A 10,854-nucleotide genomic window follows, 5' to 3' on the forward strand; every position below is an offset into this window, starting at 1 on the left:
TTGTATCCAAATTAGCTACGTCTTGTATACGTGTATAAGGTTTCTTTTTCTTAATATTGATTTTTTTAGTTTAAAACTACTCTTTTTTATATATTTTTTAATTATTTGATGTGTTGGTGTCAAAAATAATTTTTTAAAATAATAAAAATATTATTTTAATATATTTTCAAGTGAAAAAACATTTTAAAAAATAATTGTTTCATTAAGTGTGTTTATTAAAGATTTATCTAAACTTAATTAAAAAGTTATTTTTTATTAAGAAAAACTATTTTTTAAAAAAAAAATTAGTTATTATATATTCATTTTTATAATTTAGGTCAAGAGAATGCACAGTTGTGTATTTTTTAAAAAATATCATTTAATTAATTAAAAATATATTAAAATAATTAATTATTATTTCAGATTTTTTTATTTATTTTTAAACCCAGCTCATTAAAATCTTTTAAAAAAAATAAAATACCAATTTAATATATTTTTATAAGTAAAATAGGTTTGGGAAAAAAAGAAGTAGAAAACAGTCTCTTTAAACACCCGAGTGTCACTGTACGGATAGTAGTTTAGGTTGCTGTCTAGCAGCTGTAGTTTTAACAACCATTGATAGCACGAAGCCGCAAAGAGTTGAGATTGGGTGTACCGAACTTCATCTCTATTGGTGGACAGTAATTTATTACTCTTTGATGGTTAATCATCATTTTTCATGAGTGTAGACAAGTTGCAGGTTTGCCTAACCTATCTGTTTGCATACCATCCATGTAACGTTAGTTCTATATATAACCCTGCGCTGCAGTTACCTTGCCCAGTACCCTTTATCTTTAACAAAATGAATATTCAAATATTATAGAGGTTTAACTTCACTTCGTACGTAGTTCATCGCCTTCTCCCGGCTAAATCCTTGCGGCCGGTGGTTTGATGCATTCCCAGATGAAAAATATGTAATGCAGAAATCAAGGGAGCTGCCGGAAAAGCTTCACAGTACTACCCTTGAACTAGGTAGCATCTTGAAAAGGAAAAGATGAAGGCTTGGGAAATAATTAACTTTTAGGATGGTTAGTTTTCATACATTTGTTCTCCATCACTATAGTTTATTGAATGAGAAGGAGTGACCAATCCAACAATTAGTCCACAGAAAATTTATTAATCCTTTATTCTAATATTGAGGTTCGGATGCACGATCGATCAGAATATTTTTCGGGAGTGGAACTACCGACAACATTGCTGATATTCCTCCCCAATCCCCCACGAACAAGAATAAAACTCTTAATTCACAACCTAAGACCGTTTTTAATTAAATGCTTATGGGACAGAGAGTTATCAACAACCTGCTGACATGATCAAGCCTTTGATAGGTTGATGACATAGACAGAGAGTTTCGAACAACTACTGCTGACACCATCAAAACTTTAATGGGTTGATGACAAAGTCCAGTTAGTTGAGCTGTGTTGATGATCAACAACGTTTTAGGTGCTTTTATATATATATATATATAGAGAGAGATGTTCGAGTCAGTTTATATATATTTTGATTAATTATATATATTTAAAAATTAAAAATTATATAAATTTTTATTAATTCTAAAAATTATAAAATTAAAACTAATACCCCTTAAAAAACAGATCTAAAACGCGAGATACACCCATAGATTTATAAATATTTTGATGTTACATGAGAGAAACCTTTCGGGTGACACCCATTTCAGGTGGATGCTTTTCTTACAGTTTTCACATGATTTTTTTTGGTTGGTGCGATTGTAGTTGGTGCTTGACACAAGGAATCTGTACCTCAAATTTGCATGTTTCTCTCAAATTTTACGAGGTAATTAATTAAAGAGTTTGTCCTGCATATTGCACACCGTGTATGCCTAATCCCCCAATGCCCAGAGGTTAGTGGCTTGGTATGATTTGTGTAAAAATACAAAATCATGATGAAATACTGCAGACAACAACTTAACATGTACGGAGGTTGACGAGGCACAACAGATGAAGTGGTGGTAAAGGCACCACCTAGGCACCTCCTAAATGCCCCATCACTTCTTTTTTAAACGGCTGTGTAGGTCGTAGTTTCAGATTAGTTAGGCTTTTTTCGCCGGGCAAATTGCTTTCACCACTACACCTCTCTCTCTCTCTCTCTCGTTCCTATCAAATCATTGAAAGCCTATATACATGTTTATAGACCACAGGTCTGATGTTGAATTTTATAAATTTCACATCAACACTACAGAGATCCTTATATATCTAGAATCATCAGAATATTTTTCAACAATTTTAATACCCTCGTGCCAGAAAACTACAGTTGTCCAAATGTCAATTTGTTATTGGAAGGATGTTTTCTGGGATAGGATTGGAAGGATATTTTCGCTGACATGGTCATTGGCATCTCAAACTAATTACTTTGAGGGATCACAAAATTTGTAAAGGAATTGAAGTCCAAATCATAATCACGAGTTAAATGGAAAGCATACGAAGATAATTAAGGCGATCGATAGTGTATTGTTTTCAGAAGTACAATGGTGGTAATCATGACAGAGAGAGATAATGAGAGAATCATATATATATATATATATATATATATATATATATAATGAATTTTGATTACTATATATATATATATATATATAAAATGAATTTTGATTATGAGAATCATAATGATAATAATTATAAGCATTAGTGGCGTCGTTGACGGCGGGGCATGGGGATAATGATTAAAAAGGTTATGTGTGGTTGATACATTGTTCAAATGCTAATCTTATCCCTTTCTAGCCTTGACTAGCTTAGATTCTAGACGGCTCCACACCGAATTTCATTGAGAGAGGGAGAAAAACAAAAACTGTAAATAAAAGTGGGAAAAGCACTGTTATAATCCACAGTACATATTATGTTAGTGGATATACAGTGTTTTTGTTAATTTTTTTCGTGTAATATATGTGATCAAGGCCATTTACAGGGGAAAATAGTACAGATTCAAAGTACACATTTGTTGATTTTTTTATAGTAAAAATATACTTTTTTATTCCCTCATAAGAATTTTTTTGGGATGTATTTGATATTACTAGAAAGTTTTTCAATTTAAAATATATTAAAATAATATTTTTTAATTTTTTATATTAGTGCATTAAAATTATTAAAAAAATACATAAAACACATCAATTTGATGTTTTTAAGAAGAAAAACAACATGAAAAGCATTTTTAAAACATGTTGTAATGCAAAAAATAAACACTTTGATTTTATAAGTAAATGAGGGGATTTTCTATTTTTTTTTAATCAAGTGTTTGAATGTTAAAGAAAAAACTAAGAGAAAATAATATTTTTGTATATGTATGGTGTGAATAACCAACTATCTTAAATTAACCAGGACAAATCTAGTTTTTAGTAAAAAACTAACCTAAGATTAATTAAAGAGAAATCTGAAATATGGGGACAAATCATTATATATAACTTCTTTTTTTAACTATGGATTTTAATAGCAAATTGATGATTTTTTCCTTCAAAAAAATCTAAATAAATTGTTTTTTATAGGTAAAATAGTCTTTTTCTTTAGTTTATTTGTCATTTTTTAATTGTTAAAGGGGTTTTGATTTTTTAATTATTTTTTCACAGTAAAATGACTTTATTGCAAACAATCACTTATTTATGGTCTAAGTTCTTTTTAGGTATTTTATATTTTTACTATAATATAATTACTTTATTACCCTTGAATTCAAATTTTCAAAAACTTGAATTGAGGGAAAAAAACTCATAATTTCATTTTTTTGGTACTAATGTTTGAGTTACAAGGGTATAGTGATCTTTTTGAAGATTTAAAACAATGCAAAATATTGTTGATGCATAAGCCATTTCATTGCCTCTGAATGTCGTGACTGGCTAACTTTAGTGATTAAAAATGTTATTCCATTGTGTCATTCGATTCTTCTTAGTTTTTTTTTTTACGACACGTGTAGTCGTCGAACCTCCGATGCATTATCAATATTTTTTTCCCTCTATTTTCTTTCTTTTCTCTTTCTTTTTGAAAATCTATGCCTAGCTCTCCACATTTTCATATAAGCCCTTCAATTTATTTTTATTTTGATTTTGTCCTTTATTTTTTTATTTCTATTTATTTTATCTTAATTCATTTTTTAAATCTTGATTTGTTTTCAATTGCATCCTCTAATTTTTTTTTTGTATATTAGATATGATTCTCATTCTTTTGATTTTTTTATTTACAATAGTTTTTGAATTTGTTTTCCTTTTCAATTTAAACCCTTAATGTTTTTTCTCCTTTTACATTTGATGCTTATTTTTTTTTTTGCATTGCTTTGTTTTTTCAATTTTATTAATTAGCGTTAAATCAATTGATAATTCAAATTCTTAATTGCACTCGAGTTTTTAATTTCACATGTTGTAAATTTAAAATGTTAACCTAGGTTAAGAAAATCTATCCGGATTAATTATATGGTTAGAAATTTTAAATTTAGTAGGCTTTTCTATAAAAACTTTCATACTTGCTCTCCTTCAATTATTATAAAATAACTATTTTTAATTGATTAAGGTTACTACTATCTTTTTTTACAAAGTTAAGTTACTATAATGCCTATAAACACCATCTTAAGAGTAATTTGGTCTATTACTTAATGTTGATAATAATTAAAAAAATTATTTTTTTAATTTTTATCTATTACTATTGAATTAGTAGATAAATAAACTTTGAGGATGCCTTTTTTATGTTTTACTTAGAGTTATCACAGTTTTAAACAAACATCTATATTAGTATTGATGCTCAAAATTGCAAACATTTAGTTTTTATCATGTAATTAAATAAAAATTATTTTTATTTTTATATTAAAACTCAGCTAAGTTCATGAACCAAGTTACCTGTGACCATGATCATCTAATATATTATTATCTTAATATTTTAAAAGAAAATTCTTCTTAGTTTTTCTTATAAGTTGATACATGTTTTATTCGGTTATCTAAATTTTCTTTAAACCTATTAAATTAACTAATTCATCATGTGTTAACTTTTATATAGTTTAATTGAACACCTGTACTAAACAAAAAATAAAGTTAAAAGATTTCAAAATTTACCTATTTATTCTAATTTAACAGCATTGTTAAAAAAAATCGATGTTCTTGGTAATGTTATTTCTTATATTTTAAAAAGATTGTTCCTGTCAGTTGCAGATCAGAAACCTATGTACTTCTATGCTAATTTTAACTCAAGCAAAGGCTAGATTCCATCTATTGATGTTAAATCTATATTTTATATAATTGAGCATAGTAGGCCAATAATCTAAATGCTTGTAGATCAAAAAAGGAAAAGAAAAAAGAGAAGAAGAAGCAATGTGGTCCCGAAAGGTCGACCTACCATTCGCATATTTCTTCCACGTAGCTATATGTATTTCACACACAATGACTAAGGTAAATGTCATGTAAGATTGATTTGATTATCGTATGATTGACTATATATATAAAAATAATTTATCACAGTAAACTTTAGTTTTCATTAATCCCCCCTCGAGTATTAGTAATTAATGGCTTTTCAAAAAGTTAGAGTCGATCTTAACACTTGTATCCATAGCATAAGCCCAGGATAAAATATCATCCAAGTGCTAAATTATTTGATGCTTTGCTTTATTGACACTAACAGAAGCTTGCTGTAAACGAAGATCAAGTACCATTATTTTTTTCTAACTTTGTGTTGATTTGACTACATTTTTCTGTTCTTCATTAAAAATATCAAGAACAATATCTGAAATTGATGAGAAGATATTTTTATACTGATCTTACCGTTGAACTGTTGAATACAAGATCAAACGAGAGGACGAGCTGATCAATTATTAGATTCCTTCTTAAGGCTTAATTCGAGTTTAAATTCTAAGAAGGTGGAGATGAGTTTTGTAGATGAAAATAAAAATAAAAATAAAAATAAAAATATATATTCTTCAAGTTTTATCGTGGAATAAATCATGTGACGGGAAAAACCCTAATGTCAATTAAGATACCAATATCACATGTATGCGCCATTAACAAATAGTAACTATCTAACTAAGGTTAATTTTAGATCAATTCGAAGACATGTATTTTTTCAAGTTCAAGCCTTAATTATTTCATGGAGCTCAAACTGATCATCAATTTCAAGTTTATTGCCGTTTTACTACATGGATCAGCTAATTAAGCTTATATTTGATGCGTTTGCTCACAGATAAAATAGATTTTGATGAATTACTTATTTTCTCTTTTATATTTTTTCTTTTTCCTGCGCCTTTGGATTCCTTGACTCTCATCTTCTTATGCTTGACTTGTATAGAGACACGGCTCCTGTATATACAGACCAGCCTGGCTGCTGACTTCATGGATGTAAATTCTTGTATGACCTAACTTTTTGATTTTAACATATGATTTGATCTATTAACCTTTTGAATTTAAATTTTAAAATTACGAATACCCTAGATTATTGTAAAGAGATGCGTATTTAATATCATTTAAATAAAGAACTTAGCCTCAACAGCACAAACATTTCGACAATATCCTTGATTAACAAATAAAGAACGAATATAATTCCATTTATGGAATGTTTGATTTATTTTCCAAACGGTAACATTCCAACTTTTAAGTACTCCATATATATATATATATATATATATATATATGTAAGTAAGTATGTATGTGATTGTATATATACATATGTATGTATGTATGTATTTTCACAATAATGTCCAATAATCTTATGTGAATCCTACTTTGATGTTTATTGGGTGGTGTTGTTCTCATTGAACGAATTGTTAATCGCTTTCCATATTTATTACACGTTTTATTCATAGACTCTATTGCCCCTTTTATTTTAATGTAATTATAAAATATCTTATTTTAACATAATCAAAATCTATTGAAATATTCCATTCTAATTATTAAATTTCAAAATTAACTCTAATTATTAAATTTCAAAATTAACTCTAATAAAAAACAAAAGTATATAAATATAACGGTAGCTCTCATTAATTTCATTATTTTTAAAAATCTAATTATTATCACTTGTGAAGAATATAATCAATGATATCTTGTTGAATCTATACAAGAGATAAAAATAGATTATCACGAATTGTGATTAATAAATTATGGAGTGGGGATACCACAACCCTATCTACTTTCCTAGAAAAATACCATACATGCTTTTCTACCAAGAAAAAAGAAAATTCTATTTCAACTTTTGTTTTTTTAATTTACTATTAATTATCAAAAAAAGAAACAAACCCTAGAAAATAAAGGAAGAAGATACAGAACTTCCATACACCCTCGAGTCACGGAAGAACTCGTTTAAGAATCAAACCATCGTGTGTATATAAGAACCTCAAAACCCCTTCTCCTCACCTACTCCAACTCCTCTCTCTCCCTCTCTTCCCCACTCCCTTCTTTCCTTCGTTTTTTCCCCAGTATTAAGGGCTAGATCTCGACACCTCTCTTCCCTTTTCTTATTACCTCTGTCACTTTGATTTATGATGACTGCTTCAAGTTCATTTGGAGTTATATTCGTTTTTATTTTTTTTGTCAGCTCTGTTTCTCTAATGGTTGCTGTTAATTTCGAAGATTTTTTTGTTTATTTGTTTTCGATTTCCAATTTCTTTTCTTTACGGATTCTTTTTTGATGGTTGCTGGTTTGTTTTAAATTTTTTTCTAAGGGAAAAGATATCTTCTTTTTCTTGTTTCCGAATTTCCTCTTCTTTGTTTTTCTTCCCTACTTGTAACTATATCTATCTAACCCACAAAAAAATCTAGAAACCCCAAAACCATGAATTACAAAAAAAGAGAGAGAGAGGCAGAGATGTTGGTTTTGAGTGATTTTGTTTTCTTCATAAATTTCTGGGTTTTACTGTTCTTCAGAGGTATATGCAGGGCTCTTTTGTGGTGGGATCCTTGTAAACCATTTGTTAGTTGCCACTTAAACTTAAAAAGTAGATACATAGATCTCTCTCAGTCTGAGCTCTGTTGCTATCGTGCTCTCTCCTTGCTCCAACTTTTGTCTCTACCTTTTACTGAATTCATGTAACAAGTCTTTTCAACAATCGAATATGCATGGACATGGATCAACAACATTCAACAGTCATTGTTTGCAGGTGCAGCATCATCAAGATTCACATTCAAATAGATGTACGGAAGCTATACAGCTATGTAGCTAGCTAGCAATGTATAATCATTGTAGGTGAGAATCTTGATGATGCTGCATCAGCCATAAATGACTATATATACATTTATCCCTGAAGTAGTTGGATCTACGTTTTTCCGCTTCTAAACAAGGTAAAAGCCCCGATCCCTTTTTTAACTATATTTGTTTTACTTTTAGTTAGTACAAGCCTTAAGTAAACAGTACTACTGTGTGCTATGATTGATCCAAATGTAGGATTCTATTTGGAATTGGAATTTGGATTTCCTTTTTATTGTTGACACACATGTGAAAGACGTACATGAATAGCATACACATATAATAGATATGAAAGTACTGAAATTAGTCCCTTTTGTTGTCGTAATATTGGTTGTGATTATACTGGTTTTAAATACCCCTAGGAGTAGCATATATAAATTAGTCCTTTCATGTCATCTTTGGTTGTGATCATACTAGTTTCAAAATACCCTTTAATTTGTGCATGTTTTAATGTATTAGCATGGTTATTTCTAAAGATGAACTTAGTTCTTGAAGTTCAGGGTTTTGTTAGTTAATTTGAATGGCTAAAGAAATTTAGCCCTTGTTATAAATTTGAACTTGGTATATGCCATAGTTGTGTATGTGTTTGATTATTGAGTTCTTACAAGATTGACACTACGCTAATCAATGATTATCTTAGAGCTTAGAGTTTCCGTATATGCATATCCAAGCTTGATCGCGGAGCAACCTACAAGTAATGGTGGAGAGCTTCTTGACACACTCACTCTTTTTCATATGGCTAGCTCCTTCACAGATACAATCAACAAGATGATCATTCCTCGTTAAGCGTGCTCCCTTGAAACATATGATTAAGCAACCCCGTTTCATTTGCTGCATTAGTAATTAATTCGTTTCTCTCTGGTTCCCTTCATGATTCCAGATTCTATGTAAACTACTATTCCTTGTGGATCAGTCAGAGGAAAAAACAAATGCGACGCATTTCTATGACCTTTCATTTTGCCTGTTTAGTATTTTCATATACATTACTTGCTTTACTCACCTTGAACATGCATGTCCAAGCAGCTTGCAGTACGTATACATATAAATATATATGCTTTTGTTGTTTCCTCTATTTTTGTCCGAATCTGAACCATTGCATAAATAATATTTTATTTGGGTATCTTGCAGTCATTTCCTGTAGATCCCATCCTTCTCATTTTGGAGACCTTCTAAAGGAATCTGTAAGGGACTCTATGTTGAGCTTTAATGTGCATGAAGAATATGAAAGAGAGAACACATTCTTATTCAATTAATTCACACAGTATCCCTTAAGGACATTTTTACGGCAGACTTAAGGTGACTGAATGTCCCACACGCAAAACGGACAATAAAACAATAGAGAGCGTTAGCTAGCTGTAACTCAGCGAGAAAAAAGAACATTATTATGATTCCAAGTGACTTGCATTGTTTTTCCACCTTATTCGTGTAGTGAACATGGGCTCATGGTAATTTTTGGAAAGACTACAGAGTTTAACTGTTAAGATATATAGGGTATATACATTCTCACCAATTAATTGGTTTGGGACTACCTAATTCCTACTTGAGTTTAGCCTGTTAATTAGGCAGGAGATATTAAGATTTTTACATCAAAAATTTGTGATCATCTGTATTATGATATGCATATATAAGTATATTGTATATTGCAGAAGCTGCAACAAAGAGAATCATCTTAATTCTTGGAGTTGCATTAATGTTTGAACTTCTGCTTGACATTTTTTCTCAATGGGACTAACATAGGTCATTGGCTCAGGTAATCTAATTTTGTTTTCTGGTGCCAAAAGGTGTAATTCCAGTTGGATATGACTTAGACAGAACCAAAAGAGTGCTCCTGTGTATGTGATCTAATATAATACAGGTATTTCTTTAACAGTCATGGATTTGAAGAAGAATCTTAAGCCATGTCAGGTGGGGGCAATTTGAGACAAAAACTGGTGTCAATTGACATGTGAAAGGCGGGAGTAGAGAATCATTCTTTCTTGTTAAGGTCCACTGGTACATAGAATAGGGGGAAAATCAATAGTATAGTCTACCATGCGATCATAGCAAATCAACTTTACTACGAATGCTTGTTTGCATTTGAACATAATGCAAATTTGGATGTGCATGTCAGTCTTCCACTTTCATCTGTGTGTGAGTGTGTGTGTATCATGGTTTGAAATGAACTTTTTTTTAACTAAGATCGCTAAGGGATTTTAAAAATTGTATCAGAAGATCAGATTATAAATCATAAGATCTTACAAACCCTAAATAATAAGCAATGAAATGGATAATAAATACCTATACTCAAGCAATAATATTAGCAATTGATTATTTCTCTGGCAACCACTGAAACCAATTAATTTACTATTAATCGTAGATATGTAGTTTAATCGAACTTGTGTCCATGAACTGCTACTTTGATCATGCGAAACAAGGCTTGGTCAAAATGAACCAAAGAAAAATTAATGTTCGTTCCAGACAGGAAGCATTCTCAAGTGTATCAAGTCATTCTATGATATAAGCTTTCATCAAAATAGAATCAGGCAGGAAACATTCTCTAAGTATATCAAGTCATTCTATGATATATAAGGTTTCATCAAAATAGAATCAGGCAGGAAACATTCTCTAAGTATATCAAGTCATTCTATGATGTATAAGGTTTCATTAAAATAGAATCAGACAGGAAACATTCTCAAGTATA

General features: G+C 29.9%; 1 long non-coding RNA gene across 1 annotated transcript; it reads left to right on the forward strand.

Moving 5' to 3' along the window:
* Positions 1-7,321: 7,321 nt before the first annotated feature.
* LOC105130735 (uncharacterized) lies at positions 7,322-10,283 on the forward strand. Its single transcript, XR_843297.1, has 2 exons — positions 7,322-8,269; positions 8,815-10,283. It is a non-coding gene; the product is annotated as an uncharacterized LOC105130735 (long non-coding RNA).
* Positions 10,284-10,854: the final 571 nt, after the last annotated feature.

The sequence above is a fragment of the Populus euphratica genome, unplaced genomic scaffold (genome assembly GCF_000495115.2).
Source record: "Populus euphratica unplaced genomic scaffold, PopEup_1.0 scaffold29.1, whole genome shotgun sequence".
NCBI classification, from domain to species: Eukaryota; Viridiplantae; Streptophyta; class Magnoliopsida; order Malpighiales; family Salicaceae; genus Populus; species Populus euphratica.